Source organism: Ranitomeya variabilis, chromosome 2 (assembly GCF_051348905.1).
Source record: "Ranitomeya variabilis isolate aRanVar5 chromosome 2, aRanVar5.hap1, whole genome shotgun sequence".
Classification (NCBI taxonomy): Eukaryota; Metazoa; Chordata; class Amphibia; order Anura; family Dendrobatidae; genus Ranitomeya; species Ranitomeya variabilis.
The window spans coordinates 158,228,662-158,245,875 of NC_135233.1; positions in this window are offsets into that span (position 1 = coordinate 158,228,662).

A 17,214-nucleotide genomic window follows, 5' to 3' on the forward strand; every position below is an offset into this window, starting at 1 on the left:
GCATTTGGTGATGCCTGTACTAAAAATAAAAAATACAACTTTCACGTAAAAACCTGCAAGTCTTGAGTGTGCGGCTGTTTTTTCTATAGACATTGTGACTTTGTGTTCAGCCTGCACCTTTTTTTTCCATGCGGAGTGCACCACATCTCTTGTACTACCTGAGAATGTGGGCGATGCGGCGGTCATTTCTCAGGCACTGCAGCATGTAATCCACCATGTGCTGCAGACTGCCAACTGCCCAAGAAACGCTGTCCCCTGCTGGAGGCGTGATCTCTGCCCGCTCGTCATCACCCCACCCTCGCTGTACACACTGAGTACTGGACAATTGTGTAACTCCCTCCTCTGGACGGATGTCTTCCTCCTCCATTGACTCCTCATCCTCCTCACAAACTGTCCCCTGCCTACGCATTTGTGAGGAACCACGTGGCGCTGACTGTCCAGAAGATGATGGAAATGGTGAATCCTCATCCTCCACCTCTTCCACAACATCATCCCTTAGCGCTTGCAGTGATTTTTCAAGCAGGCAGATAAGGGGGACAGTCATGCTGACTAGTGCATCATCTGCACTCACCATCCGCGTGGAATAATCGAAGGGACGCAAAACCTGGCAGACGTCATTCATAGTGGCCCACTCTGTGGTTGTGAAGTCTGAACGGCGCTGAGTGCGACTTCTTTGCGCCTGATGCAGCTGGTACTCCATTACAGCTTGCTGCTGCTCACACAACCGCTCAAACATATGTAACGTGGAATTCCACCTGGTAGGTAGGTCACATATGATGCGATGATCCGGCAGGCGGTGTCGGCGCTGCAGAGCCGCAATGCGCGCTTTTGCTGTGCTGGAACGCCGCAAGTGAGCACACTCTAGGCGGACCTTGTGCAGCAGTGCATCAAGATCCGGATAGTCCCTCAAAAAACTCTGCACGACCAAATTGAGCACATGTGCCAGACATGGGATGTGAGTGAGGTTGCCGAGGCCCAGTGCTGCCACCAGATTTCGGCCATAATCACACACTACCATGCCTGGCTGGAGATTTGCTGGCACAAACCACACATCGCTCTCCTGCTTGATGGCATTCCAGAGCTCCTGCGTTGTGTGGCTTCGATTCCCCAAAGAAATTAATTTTAAGACGGCCTGTTGACGTTTGGCCATGGCTGTGCTCATGACGGTCGTAACAGGTAAACGTTCATCACGGGTCCATGTGGAGGTGGACTGTGACGGCTCCTGCAGCGATGATTCTGAGGAACTGGTGTAAGAGGAGGAGTCAATGCATACAGAATGGATTCCTGCAATCCTTGGAGTGGGCAGGACACGTCCTGCACCACTCGCACGATCTGTACCCGGCTCAACGACATTAACCCAATGGGCAGTGAGGGAAAGGTATCGCCCCTGTCCATGTTGACTGGTCCACGCATCGGTGGTGAGGTGGACCTTGCATTCAGTAGCGCGTGTTTTATGTGTCCCTCCACATGCTTGTGCAGGGCAGGGACGGCTTGCCTGCTGAAGTAAAAGCGGTTGGGCACATTGTACTGTGGGACTGCCAATGACATCAAGTCACGGAAGCTGTCAGTCTCCACCAGCCTGAATGACAGCATTTCCAGTGACAGAAGTTTGGCAATGCCTGCAGTCAGAGCCTGTGCTCGTGGGTTGTTTGACGAGAAAGGCCGCCTTTTCTCCCATGCCTGTACTACCGATGGCTGTACACTGGGCTGGGAGTGTGTGGATGACTGGGAAAGTGGTGCTGTGGGTGGAATTACAGCGGGTCTCTGGACAACAGGGCCAGAGGTTCTTCCACAGCGATCCTGGGAGGAAGCCGAACCAGCTGCGTGTGAGCTGGAGGAAGAGGCAACACGAGCTGAAGGGGTGGTAGCTGCCGCTGTTGGTTGGCCTAGCTCTTCAGTGTGTTTTTCTAACTCCGCCGCGTGCCTGGTGCGCACATGTTTCCACATGTTGGAGGTATTGAGGTTGCTGACATTTCGACCTCTTTTTACTTTGTGATGACACACCTTGCATTTGACATAGCAAATGTCATCTGCAACTGTGTCAAAAAAGGACCAGGCACTGCAAGTCTTGGGAGCGCCCTTTTTGGCTTTTGGAAGAGACATGCTCCTAACGGGTGCCAAAGCGGAGGCTGCAGGATCCGCAGTCTTCCCCCTCCCTCTCCCTCTTTGGGCCGTACAGGGAATCTCTTCCTCAGAGCTGCTCCCACCACCTTCCTGTCCATCACGCCAAGATGGGTCAAGGACCTCATCATCTACACTACCCTCTGCCCCCAACTGCTCCTCCTGGGTAGTCTCAGCAGCAGAGCACGCACCAGAAAGTGGCACCTGAGTGTCATCAGCGGATGCGTCCTGCGATGTGGTGACCGGAGGCACTGGCCCACCCGCCTCTTCAGAGGAAGAGAGAAAAAGTGGTTGGGCATCACTGCACCCTGCCTCTTCTTCCATTTCTCCAATGCTGCTTGGCTGGCCCCCTGTTTCCAAGCCAAGAGATTCAGAGAACAGAAGTAGAGACGGCTCCTGTCCTGGGATCTCTGTCTGCCTATGCAATTTGGCAGGTGGTGAAGAGACAGAAGGCTGCTCTCCAGTGCTCTGTGTCTGATAGGATGTGACACTAATTGAAGTTGATGCATTAGCTGCCATCCATCCGACAACGGCTTCAATTTGTTCTTCACGCAGCAGCGGTGTACGGCGCTCTGCGACAAAGCTGCGCATGAAGGACTGTTCCCTGGTGAAAGTGGGTGCTGATGAGTCACCGATGCCCGCAGCAGGCACAGAATCCCCACGTCCTCTCCCTGCTCCGCGCCCACGCCCACGTGCCTTACTCCCTGCCTTCTTCATCTTGGTTGACTGATAAAGATAAGCAGAAAAGTACTAACGGCTTTGTGTGCTTATTCCTGAACAACTCCTAACAGGTATAAGAAACACTAATTTTCTAAAGTGTGGACTAGACTTTAATATGAGCTAATGTGGCCTACACAAATGTAAAGTGGTGTCACTGGTGTGTTTGGTGAACATTATTATTTATTTATTTTTTGGGGGCTGAAAGAGAGAGAGCTGCAGTCACACGGACACCATGCAGACAGCCGTAAACGGCACTGCAAGGCCCAAAAACACTCCTCTACGTTATCCTATGTAGTGTTTTTCCACAAGTTAGCTGGAGACGGGTGGAAAGACACTAATAGGAATTTTTTGAAAAAATGTGCAGCAGCCTGCACTACTTAAAAGAAAAGGAAAATTGATTTTACGGTATGACGCAGTGAAGAACCCTGAGCTGGAGACAACCAGGCTATGGCTGCTCACAGACTACAGGGCGAGCTGCAGTCACACGGAGACCGTGCAGACAGCCGTAAACGGCGCTGCAAGGCCCAAAAACCCTCCTCTACGTTATCCTATGTAGTGTTTTTCCACAAGTTAGCTGGAGACGGGTGGAAAGACACTAATAGGAATTTTTTGAAAAAATGAGCAACAGACTACACTACTTAAAACAAAAGGAAAATTGATTTTATGGTATGACGCAGTGAAGAACCCTGAGCTGGAGACAACCAGGCTATGGCTGCTCACAGACTACAGGGTGAGCTGCAGTCACACGGAGACCGTGCAGACAGCCGTAAACGGCGCTACGAGGCCCAAAAACCCTTCTCTACGTTATCCTATGTAGTGTTTTTCCACAAGTTAGCTGGAGACGGGTGGAAAGACACTAATAGGAATTTTTTGAAAAAATGTGCAGCAGCCTGCACTACTTAAAACAAAAGGAAAATTGATTTTACGGTATGACGCAGTGAAGAACCCTGAGCTGGAGACAACCAGGCTATGGCTGCTCACAGACTACAGGGCGAGCTGCAGTCACACGGAGACCGTGCAGACAGCCGTAAACGGCGCTGCAAGGCCCAAAAACCCTCCTCTACGTTATCCTATGTAGTGTTTTTCCACAAGTTAGCTGGAGACGGGTGGAAAGACACTAATAGGAATTTTTTGAAAAAATGAGCAGCAGACTACACTACTTGAAAAAAAAAAAAAAAAAAAGAACAGTATGAGGCAATGAACCACCCTCCCTGAACTGAATACAAACAGCTATGGATGGCCTATGGCTGCACTCAGACTAGAGAGTGGGCTGCACTCACACACACACACACACACACACACACAGACCTTGCAGATCGCTGTGAAAACAGCGCTACAAGGCAAAAGCAAGGTGATTAGTAGGTGAACACAGCGGTTGCTAAATTAGCCTTTGAAAAGCACAAAGAAGCAAATCGCTATCTCTAAACTGGCCCTCAGTCAGCAAACAGCGTCCTGTCACTAACTGAATTCACAGCAGAGTGAGCGCAAAATGGCGCCAGCGACTTTTAAACTGCATCATGACATCATTTCAGCAGCCAATCACAGCCTTGCCAGTAGTTTCAGGCCCTCCATGCTGAACAGGATGTGCCCACACTTGGAATCATTCTCATTGGCTGATTTCGTACAAATTTGTGCAGTTTGAATCCTGGGAACTTCCGATTCCGGTATCCGATATGCGGCAAGTATCGGATCTCGGTATCGGAATTCCGATACCGCTAAGTATCGGCCGATACCCGATACTTGCGGTATCGGAATGCTCAACACTAGTCGTATATTATAAAGTTGTTTGTAGTAAGATAGGAATTCTGATTCTATTTGGGTATACTCCTGAGTACTTAGCCCGTTTGACATTTTAATCGAGTGTATATAGGTGCGGGCCTGTCGACGTCTAATTCTTGAAAGCATGAATTTCATAGCTTTTTCCTCATGTACGAACATTCTAGTTCGTCATGATGCGTACCATTTTGCAGATTTTTTATTTAATGTCTTTCAGCCTTTGTCTTTTTTTTGTTAGTTCAGTCATTAGTTGAGAGTTAGGCTGCCATCACACTAGCAGTATTTGGTCAGTATTTTACATCAGTATTTGTAAGCCAAAACCAGGAGTAGGTGATAAATGCAGAAGTGGTGCATATGTTTCTATTATATTTTTCCTCTATTTGTTCCACTCCTGGTTTTGGCTTACAAATACTGATGTAAAATACTGACCAAATACTGCTAGTGTGACGGCAGCCTTAGTCTGTTTTTTATGTTGTGATTCTAAATCAAATATTTCATTGTATAGTGTGTTCAGTTCCTTCTGTCTCTGTTTGTTTTGATATGAAGTAATTGATATTATTCCCCTCTAATTAGAGATTTATGTGCCTCCCATATGATTGGGGATGAGATCTCTTCCAATGTATTTTGATCGAAGTACTGTTTAAGTGTTTTAGCTATTCGTTTATTTGCCATAGTCTGTTAGTGGAGTAGGGCTTGGCTAGCGTCATCTGTAGGGTTACTATAGAGCGATCTGAGTGTATATTGGTCCATATACTGGAGCTTTGGGCATTGGATTGTAATTTTCTTGGGATAAAGATATAGTCTAGTCTGTGATAAGTCTTATGGGGATGAGAGTAATAGGTATAGTTTCGGTCGGTTGGGTGTAGATGTCTCAAGATGTCTATCATTTGCATGTTTCTTATTTGTGTTTTGTGTTGTGAATTCTGCTCTTGGGCTCCCTCCGGTGGTTGTTGGTGGTAGTGCAGTTGTCTTGGGGTTGTAATCCAGGGCAGGTGTTTCTGCTGATTGCAGCTCTATTAGGTATTTAGGTGTGCAGGATCCATGAGTCCTTGCCAGTTGTCCATTGTTCTTGGAGGGATTGCATCTCTCTCTGGTTCCTCATGCCCTGCTGCCAATTCAGCTAAGATAAGTGTCTGGTTTTTTGTCTCTGTGCACACATGCAGTGTGCTTTGCAATTCAGTGCAATTCATTGTGTTTTTGTCCAGCTTAGACTTAGTTTGGATTTTTCAGTCATGCTGGATTCTCAGGAGATGCAGATATACTTTCTATGTCTTTAGTTAGATGTAGAATATTTGTATTATCTGCTGTGGATATTTTTAGGATTTTAATACTGACCGCTTAGAATTCTGTCCTATCCTTTTCTATTTAGCTAGAAGTGCCTCTTTTGCTAAATCCTGTTTTTCTGCCTGCGTGTGTCTTTCCTCTTATACTCACAGTCAATATTTGTGGGGGGCTGCCTATCCTTTGGGGTTCTGCTCTAGATAGAATTCCCATTTCCATCTATAGGGGTATTTAGTCCTCCGGCTGTGTCGAGGTGTCTAGGAGGTGTTAGGTACATCCCACGGCTACTTCTAGTTGCGGTGTTAGTTTAGGGTTTGCGGTCAGTACAGATACCACCTACTCCGGAGGAAGTCTCTCATGCGGCTCCAAGGTCATAACAGTACAACTGGCCAACAATGAGTTAAATGCATCTCAGAAGAAGGGAAGAAAGAGCCATTTTTTTTCTGTAGCCTGCTTTGTCTTTTCTTCCCTCTTTTTCTCTGGGTGACTGAGGAGTCTTGTGCTAGCATGGATGTTCAGGGATTAGTTTCTCGTGTAGACCAGCTTGCTGCTAGGGTACAGGGTATTTCTGATTATATTGTTCAGACTCCGCTTTTAGAGCCTAGGATTCCTACTCCTGATTTGTTTTTTGGGGACAGGTCCAAATTTTTGAGTTTTAAAAACAACTGTAAACTGTTTTTTGCTCTGAAGCCTCATTCCTCTGGTGATCCCATTCAGCATGTTAAAATTGTCATCTCCCTGCTGCGTGGCGACCCTCAGGATTGGGCATTTTCCCTGGAATCTGGGAATCTGGCCTTGCTTAATGTAGATGCCTTTTTTCAGGCTCTAGGATTATTATATGATGAACCAAATTCTGTGGATCAAGCGGAGAAGACCTTGTTGGCCCTGTCTCAGGGTCAAGAAGCTGCAGAATTGTATTGTCAGAAATTTAGAAAATGGTCTGTGCTGACTAAATGGAATGAGGATGCTTTGGCTGCAATTTTCAGAAAGGGTCTTTCTGAATCTGTTAAAGATGTTATGGTGGGGTTTCCCACGCCTGTTGGTCTGAGTGATTCTATGTCTCTGGCCATTCAGATTGATCGGCGCTTGCGGGAGCGCAGAACTGTGCGTGCTGTGGCGTTGTCCTCAGAACAGATGCCTGAGCCTATGCAGTGTGATAGGATTCTGTCTAGAATGGAACAACAAGGATTCAGATGTCAGAATAGGTTGTGTTTTTATTGTGGCGATGCTTCTCATGTCATTTCAGTCTGCCCAAAGCGTACAAAGAGAATCACTAGTTCAGTTACCATCGGAACTGTACAACCTAAATTTCTGTTATCTGCGACCGTGATCTGCTCATTGTCGTCATTTTCTGTCATGGCGTTTGTGGATTCAGGCGCCGCTTTGAACTTAACCCCTTCACCCCCAAGGGTGGTTTGCACGTTAATGACCGGGCCAATTTTTACAATTCTGACCACTGTCCCTTTATGAGGTTATAACTCTGGAACGCTTCAACGGATCTTGGCGATTCTGACATTGTTTTCTTGTGACATATTGTACTTCATGATAGTGGTAAAATTTCTTTGATATTACCTGCGTTTATTTGCAAAAAAAATGGAAATTTGGCGAAAATTTTGAAAATTTTGCAATTTTCCAAATTTGAATTTTTATGCCCTTAAATCACAGAGATATGTCACACAAAATACTTAATAAGTAAGATTTCCCACATGTCTACTTTACATCAGCACAATTTTGGAACCAAAATTTTTTTTTGTTAGGGAGTTATAAGGGTTAAAAGTTGACCAGCAATTTCTTATTTTTACAACACCATTTTTTTGTAGGGACCACATCTCATTTGAAGTCATTTTGAGGGGTCTATATAATAGAAAATACCCAAGTGTGACACCATTCTAAAAACTGCACCCCTCAAGGTGCTCAAAACCATATTCAAGAAGTTTATTAACCCTTCTGGTGCTTCACAGGAATTTTTGGAATGTTTAAATAAAAATGAACATTTAACTTTTTTTCACAAAAAATTTAATTCAGCTCCAATTTGTTTTATTTTACCAAGGGTAACAGGAGAAAATGGACCCCAAAAGTTGTTGTACAATTTGTCCTGAGTACGCCGATACCCCATATGTGGGGGTAAACCACTGTTTGGGCGCATGACAGAGCTCGGAAGCGAAGGAACGCCATTTGACTTTTCAATGCAAAATTGACTGTAATTGAGATGGGACGCCATGTTGCGTTTGGGGAGCCCCTGATGTGCCTAAACATTGAAACCCCCCACAAGTGACACCATTTTGGAAAGTAGACCCCCTAAGGAACTTATCTAGAGGTGTGGTGAGCACTTTGACCCATCAAGTGCTTCACATAAGTTTATAATGCAGAACCGTAAAAATAAAAAATCATATTTTTTCACAAAAATTATTTTTCGCCCCCAATTTTTTATTTTCCCAAGGGTAAGAGAAGAAATTGGACCCCAAAAGTTGTTGTACAATTTGTCCTGAGTATGCTGATACCCCATATGTGGGGATAAACCACTGTTTAGGCGCATGGGAGACCTCGGAAGGGAAGGAGTGCCGTTTGACTTTTCAATGCAAAATTGACAGGAATTGAGATGGGACGTCATGTTGCGTTTGGAGAGCCCCTGATGTGCGTAAACATTGAAACCCCCCACAAGTGACACCATTTTGGAAAGTAGACCCCCTAAGGAACTTATCTAGATGTGTGGTGAGCACTTTGACCCACCAAGTGCTTCACAGAAGTTTATAATGCAGAACCGTAAAAATTAAAAATCATATTTTTTCACAAAAATTATATTTTCACCCCCAATTTTATATTTTCCCAAGGGTAAGAGAAGAAATTGGACCCCAAAAGTTGTTGTACAATTTGTCCTGAGTACGCTGATACCCCATATGTGGGGGTAAACCACTGTTTGGGTGCATGGGAGAGCTCGGAAGGGAAGTAGCACCGTTTGACTTTTCAATGCAAAATTGACAGGAATTGAGATGGGACGCCATGTTGCGTTTGGAGAGCCACTGGTGTGCCTAAACATTGAAACCCCCCACAAGTGACACCATTTTGGAAAGTAGACCCCCTAAGGAACTTATCTAGATGTGTGGTGAGTGCTTTTACCCACCAAGGGCTTCACAGAAGTTTATAATGCAGAGCCGTAAAAATAAAACAAAAATTTTTTCCCACAAAAATTATTTTTCAGCCCCCAGTTTTGTATTTTCCCGAGGGTAACAGGAGAAATTGGACCCCAAAAGTTGTTGTCCAATTTGTCCTGAGTGCGCTGATACCCCATATGTGGGGGGAACCACCGTTTGGACGCATGGAAGGGCTCGGAAGTGAAGGAGCGCCATTTGGAATGCAGACTTAGATGGAATGGTCTGCAGGCGTCACATTGCGTTTGCAGAGCCCCTAATGTACCTAAACAGTAGAAACCCCCCACAAGTGACACCATGTTGGAAAGTAGACCCCCTAAGGAACTTATCTAGATGTGTGGTGAGTGCTTTGACCCACCAAGGGCTTCACAGAAGTTTATAATGCAGAGCCGTAAAAATAAAACAAAAATTTTTTCCCACAAAAATTATTTTTCAGCCCCCAGTTTTGTATTTTCCCGAGGGTAACAGGAGAAATTGGACCCCAAAAGTTGTTTTCCAATTTGTCCTGAGTGCGCTGATACCCCATATGTTGGGGTAAACCCCTGTTTGGGCACACGGGAGAGCTCGGAAGGGAAGGAGCACTGTTTTACTTTTTCAACGCAGAATTGGCTGGAATTGAGATCGGACACCATGTCGCGTTTGGAGAGCCCCTGATGTGCCGAAACAGTGGAAACCCCCCAATTATAACTGAAACCCTAATCCAAACATACCCCTAACCCTAATCCCAACAGTAACCCTAACCACACCTCTAACCCTGACACACCCCTAACCCTAATCCCAACCCTATTCCCAACCGTAAATGTAATCTAAACCCTAACCGTAACTTTAGCCCCAACCCTAACCCTAACTTTAGCCCCAACCCTAACTGTAGCCTTAACCCTAGCCCCAACCCTAGCCCTCACCCTAACCCTAATGGGAAAATGGAAATAAATACATTTTTTTTATTTTTCCCTAACTAAGGGGGTGATGAAGGGGGGTTTGATTTACTTTTATAGCGGGTTTTTTAGCGGATTTTTATGATTGGCAGCCGTCACACACTGAAAGACGCTTTTTATTGCAAAAAATATTTTTTGCGTTACCACATTTTGAGAGCTATAAATTTTCCATATTTTGGTCCACAGAGTCATGTGAGGTCTTGTTTTTTGCGGGACGAGTTGACGTTTTTATTGGTAACTTTTTGGGCACGTCACATTTTTTGATCGCTTTTTATTCCGATTTTTGTGAGGCAGAATGACCAAAAACCAGCTATTCATGAATTTCTTTTGGGAGAGGCGTTTATACTGTTCCGCGTTTGGTAAAATGGATAAAGCAGTTTTATTCTTCGGGTCAGTACGATTACAGTGATACCTCATTTATATTATTTTTTTATGTTTTGGCGCTTTTATACGATAAAAACTATTTTATGGAAAAAATAATTATTTTTGCATCGCTTTATTCTCAGGACTATAATTTTTTTATTTTTTTGCTGATCATGCTGTATGGTGGCTCGTTATTTGCGGGACAAGATGACGCTTTCAGTGGTACCATGGTTATTTATATCTGTCTTTTTGATCGCGTGTTATTCCACTTTTTATTCGGCGGTATGATAATAAAGCGTTGTTTTTTGCCTCGTTTTTTTTTTTTTTCTTACGGTGTTTACTGAAGGGGTTAACTAGTGGGCCAGTTTTATAGGTCGGGTCGTTACGGACGCGGCGATACTAAATATGTGTACTTTTATTGTTTGTTTTTTTTTATTTAGATAAAGAAATGTATTTATGGGAATAATTTTTTTTTTTTTTCATTATTTTGGAATATTTTTTTTTTTTTTTTTTTACACATTTGGAAAATTTTTTTTTTTTACTTTTTTACTTTGCCCCAGGGGGGGACAATACAGATCGGTGATCTGCCAGTTTGCATAGCACTCTGACAGATCACCGATCTGAGAGAAGTGCAGGCTGCTTCACAGTGCCTGCTCTGAGCAGGCTTCTGTGAAGCCACCTCCCTCCCTGCAGGACCCGGATCCGCGGCCATCTTGGATCCGGGTCTGGAGCAGGCAGGGAGGGAGGTAAGACCCTCGCAGCAACGCGATCACATCGCGTTGCTGCGGGGGGCTCAGGGAAGCCCGCAGGGAGTCCTCTCCCTGCGCGATGCTTCCCTGCACCGCCGGCACATCGCGATCATGTTTGATCGTGGTGTGCCGGGGGTTAATGTGCCGGGAGCGGTCCGTGACTGCTCCTGGCACATAGTGCCGGATGTCAGCTGCGATAGGCAGCTGACACCCGGCCGCGATCGGCCGCGCTCCCCCCGTGAGCGCCGCCGATCGCGCTGGACGTACTATCCCGTCGGTGGTCATACAGGCCCACCCCACCTCGACGGGATAGTACGTCCGATGTCAGAAAGGGGTTAATGGACTTTGAATTTGCCAGGCGTTGTGGTTTCCCCTTGCAGTCTTTGCAGAACCCTATTCCTTTAAGGGGCATTGATGCTAAACCTTTGGCTAAAAATAAACCCCAGTTTTGGACACAGGTGACCATGTGCATGGCGCCAGCCCATCAGGAAGATTGTCGTTTTCTGGTGTTGCATAATTTGCATGATGCTATTGTGCTGGGTTTTCCATGGTTGCAGATACATAATCCTGTGTTGGATTGGAAGTCTATGTCTGTGACTAGTTGGGGTTGTCAGGGGGTTCATAATGACGTTCCTGTGATGTCAATCTCCTCTTCCTCCTCTTCTGAAATTCCAGAGTTTTTGTCTGATTTTCAGGATGTATTCGATGAGCCCAGGTCCAGTTCCCTTCCACCGCATAGGGACTGTGATTGTGCTATTGACTTGATTCCAGGCTGTAAGTTTCCTAAGGGCCGACTTTTCAACCTGTCTGTGCCGGAACATACCGCCATGCGGCGTTATGTTAAGGAGTCTTTGGAGAAAGGGCATATTCGGCTATCTTCTTCACCGTTGGGAGCAAGATTTTTTTTTTGCTGCTAAGAAGGATGGCTCCTTGAGACCCTGTATTGATTATCGCCTCTTGAATAGGATCACGGTCAAGTTTCAATACCCTTTACCTTTGCTTTCCGATTTGTTTGCCAGGATTAAGGGGGCGAGTTGGTTTACTAAAATTGAACTTCGGAGGGCATATAGTCTTGTCCGTATTAAGCAGGGTGACGAATGGAAAATTGCGTTTAATATGCCCGAAGGCCATTTTGAATACCTTGTGATGCCATTCGGGCTCTCTAATGCTCCATCAGTTTTTCAGTCCTTCATGCATGATATCTTCCGGAATTATCTTGATAAATTCATGATTGTATATTTGGATGACATCTTAATTTTATCCGATGATTGGGAGTCTCCTGTGAAACAGGTCAGGATGGTATTTCAGATCCTTCATGATAATGCTTTGTTTGTGAAGGGGTCTAAGTGTCTCTTTGGAGTGCAGAAGGTTTCTTTTTTGGGCTTCATTTTTTCTCCCTCATCTATAGAGATGGATCCGGTTAAGGTTCAGGCCATTCATGATTGGATTCAGCCCACATCCGTGAAGAGCCTTCAGACATTTTTGGGCTTTGCTAATTTTTACCGCCGTTTCATTGCTAACTTCTCCAGTGTGGTTAAACCCCTGACCAATTTGACGAAGAAAGGCGCTGATGTAACGAATTGGTCCTCTGTGGCTGTCTCTGCCTTTCAGGAGCTTAAACGCCGATTTACTTCTGCCCCGGTGTTGCGTCAGCCAGATGTTTCTCTTCCGTTTCATGTTGAGGTTGACGCTTCTGAGATTGGGGCAGGGGCCGTTTTGTCTCAGAGGAATTCTGATGGTTCCTTGATGAAACTGTGTGCCTTCTTTTCCCGTAAGTTTTCACCTGCTGAACGCAATTATGATGTTGGCAATCGAGAGTTGTTGGCTATGAAGTGGGCGTTTGAGGAATGGCGGCATTGGCTTGAGGGAGCCAAGCACCGTATTGTGGTCTTGACCGATCATAAAAATCTGATTTACCTCGAATCTGCCAAACGGCTGAATCCTAGACAGGCTCGATGGTCCCTGTTTTCTCCCGTTTTGATTTCGTGGTCTCGTATCTTCTGGGTTCTAAGAATATTAAGGCTGATGCCCTCTCTAGGAGTTTTTTGCCTGATTCTCCTGAGGTACTTGAGCCGGTTGGCATTCTGAAGGAAGGGGTGGTCCTTTCTGCCATTTCCCCTGATTTGCGACGGGTTCTGCAGGAATTTCAGGCTGACAAACCTGACCGCTGTCCAGTGGGGAAACTGTTTGTTCCTGATAGATGGACTAGTAGAGTGATTTCTGAGGTTCATTGTTCTGTGTTGGCTGGCCATCCTGGTATTTTTGGTACCAGAGATTTGGTTGGTAGGTCCTTTTGGTGGCCTTCTTTGTCGCGTGATGTGCGTTCTTTTGTGCAGTCCTGTGGGACTTGTGCGCGGGCCAAGCCTTGTTGTTCCCGTGCTAGTGGGTTGCTTTTGCCTTTGCCGGTCCCTGTGAGGCCCTGGACGCATATTTCTATGGATTTTATTTCAGATCTTCCAGTTTCCCAGAGGATGTCGGTTATCTGGGTGATTTGTGACCAGTTTTCTAAGATGGTTCATTTGGTGCCTTTGCCTAAATTGCCTTCCTTTTCTGATTTGGTTCCGTTGTTTTTTCAGCATGTGGTTCGTTTGCATGGTATTCCGGAGAATATTGTGTCCGACAGAGGTTCCCAGTTTGTTTCTAGGTTTTGGCGGGCCTTTTGTGCTAGGCTGGGCATTGATTTGACTTTTTCTTCCGCATTTCATCCTCAGACAAATGGCCAGACCGAGCGAACTAACATAGTAACATAGTTACATAGTTATTAAGGTTGAAGGAAGACTTTAAGTCCATCTAGTTCATACCATAGCCTAACATGCCCTAACATGTTGATCCAGGGGAAGGCAAAAAAAACCCATGTGGTAAGAGTAAGCTCCACCATGGGGAAAAAAATTCCTTCCCGACCCCACATACGGCAGTCAAACTAGTTCCCTGGATCAACGCCCTATCAAAGAATCTAATATATATATACCCTGTAACATTATACTTTTCCAGGAAGGTATCCAGTCCCCTCTTAAATTTAAGTAATGACTCACTCATTACAACATCATACGGCTGAGAGTTCCATAGTCTCACTGCTCTTACAGTAAAGAATCCGTGTCTGTTATTATGCTTAAACCTTTTTTCCTCCAGACGTAGAGGATGCCCCCTTGTCCCTGTCACCGGTCTATGATTAAAAAGATCATCAGAAAGGTCTTTGTACTGTCCCCTCATATATTTATACATTAACATAAGATCACCCCTTAGCCTTCGTTTTTCCAAACTAAATAGCCCCAAGTGTAATAACCTATCTTGGTATTGCAGACCCCCCAGTCCTCTAATAACCTTGGTCGCTCTTCTCTGCACCCGCTCCAGTTCAGCTACATCTTTCTTATACACCGGAGACCAGAACTGTGCACAGTATTCTAAGTGTGGTCAAACTAGTGACTTGTATAGAGGTAAAATTATGTTCTCCTCATGAGCATCTATGCCTCTTTTAATGCATCCCATTATTTTATTTGCCTTTGTAGCAGCTGCCTGACACTGGCCACTGAATATGAGTTTGTCATCCACCCATACACCCAGGTCTTTTTCATTGATGGTTTTGCCCAGAGTTTTAGAATTAAGCACATAGTTATACATCTTATTACTTCTACCCAAGTGCATGACCTTACATTTATCCCCATTAAAGCTCATTTGCCATTTATCAGCCCAAGCTTCTAGTTTACATAAATCATCCTGTAATATAAAATTGTCCTCCTCTGTATTGATTACCCTGCAGAGTTTAGTGTCATCTGCAAATATTGAAATTCTACTCTGAATGCCCCCTACAAGGTAATTAATAAATATGTTAAAAAGAAGAGGGCCCAATACTGACCCTGTGGTACCCCACTGCTAACCGCGACCCAGTCCGAATGTGCTCCATTAATAACCACCCTTTGTTTCCTATCCCTGAGCTAGCTCTCAATCCACTTACACATATTTTCCCCTATCCCCATTATTCTCATTTTATGTATCAGCCTTTTATGTGGCACCGTATCAAAAGCTTTTGAAAAGTCCATATACACTACATCCACTGGGCTCCCTTGGTCCAGTCCGGAACTTACCTCTTCATAGAAGCTGATCAAATTAGTCTGATATGAACGGTCCCTAGTAAACCCGTGCTGATACTTGGTCATGAGGTTATTCCTCTTCAGATACTCCAGTATAGCATCCCTTAGAATGCCCTCCAGGATTTTACCCACAGTAGAGGTTAAACTTACTGGCCTATAATTTCCGAGTTCAGTTTCTGTCCCTTTTTTGAATATTGGCACCACATTTGCTATACGCCAGTCCTGTGGTACAGACCCTGTTATTATGGACTCTTTAAAGATTAAAAATAATGGTCTATCAATGACTGTACTTAATTCCTGCAGTACTCGGGGGTGTATCCCATCCGGGCCCGGAGATTTGTCAATTTTAGTGATTTTTAGACGCCGCCGTACTTCCTGCTGGGTTAAGCAGGTAACCTTTAATTGGGAATTTTTATCACTAGTCATATTGGCTGCCATGGGATTTTGTTTTGTAAATACTGATGAAAAAAATTCATTTAGCATATTGGCTTTTTCCTCATCCTCATCCACCATTTAACCCAGACTATTTTTAAGGGGGCCAACACTATCATTTTTTAGTTTCTTACTAACTAATCAGACTTTGGAAACTTATTTGAGATGCTTTGTGTCTGCTGATCAGGATGATTGGGTGGCTTTCTTGCCATTGGCCGAGTTTGCCCTTAATAATCGGGCTAGTTCGGCTACCTTGGTTTCGCCCTTCTTTTGTAATTTTGGTTTTCATCCTCGTTTTTCTTCGGGGCAAGTTGAGCCTTCTGATTGTCCTGGTGTGGATTCTGTGGTTGACAGGTTGCAGCAGATTTGGGCTCATGTGGTGGACAATTTGGTGTTGTCTCAGGAGGAGGCTCAGCGTTTTGCTAACCGTCGTTGGTGTGTTGGTTCCCGGCTTCGGGTTGGGGATTTGGTCTCGTTGTCTTCCCGTCATGTTCTTATAAAGGTTTCTTCCCCTAAGTTTAAGCCTCAGTTTATTGGTCCTTATAGGATTTATGAGATTATCAATCCGGTGTCTTTTCATTTGGCCCTTCCGGCCTCTTTTGCCATCCATAATGTTTTCCATAGATCTTTATTGCGGAAATATGTGGTGCCCGTTGTTCCCTCTGTTGATCCTCCTGCTCCTGTGTTGGTTGATGGGGAGTTGGAGTATGTGGTTGAGAAGATTTTAGACTCTCACTTTTCGAGGCGGAGGCTTCAGTACCTTGTCAAATGGAAGGGTTATGGCCAGGGGGATAATTCTTGGGTTTTTGCCTCTGATGTCCATGCTGGTGATTTGGTCCGTGCCTTTCATCTGGCTCGTCCTGATCGGCCTGGGGGCTCTGGTGAGGGTTCGGTGACCCCTCTTCAAGGGGGGGTACTGTTGTGAATTCTGCTCTTGGGCTCCCTCCGGTGGTTGTTGGTGGTAGTGCAGTTGTCTTGGGGTTGTAATCCAGGGCAGGTGTTTCTGCTGATTGCAGCTCTATTAGGTATTTAGGTGTGCAGGATCCATGAGTCCTTGCCAGTTGTCCATTGTTCTTGGAGGGATTGCATCTCTCTCTGGTTCCTCATGCCCTGCTGCCAATTCACTTAAGATAAGTGTCTGGTTTTTTTGTCTCTGTGCACACATGCAGTGTGCTTTGCAATTCAGTGCAAGTTATTGTGTTTTTGTCCAGCTTAGACTTTGTTTGGATTTTTCAGTCATGCTGGATTCTCAGGAGATGCAGATATACTTTCTATGTCTTTAGTTAGAGGATCTCTTGGACGAGCAAACGTCAGGTACGGTAAGCTCCTTTCCACATGAATGCCGACCCAGATCTACCACATTCCCTCCTTGTCTCTATGTCCAGCAGTGGAAATCTTTACTAAAGGTACCTTCACATTAAGCGACACTGCAGCGATAGCGACAACGATGCCGATCGCTGCAGCATCGCTGTTTGATTGCTGGAGAGCTGTCACACAGACCGCTCTCCAGCAACCAATGATGCCGAGGTCCCCGGGTAACCAGGGTAAACATCGGGTTGCTAAGCGCAGGGCCGCGCTTAGTAACCCGATGTTTACCCTG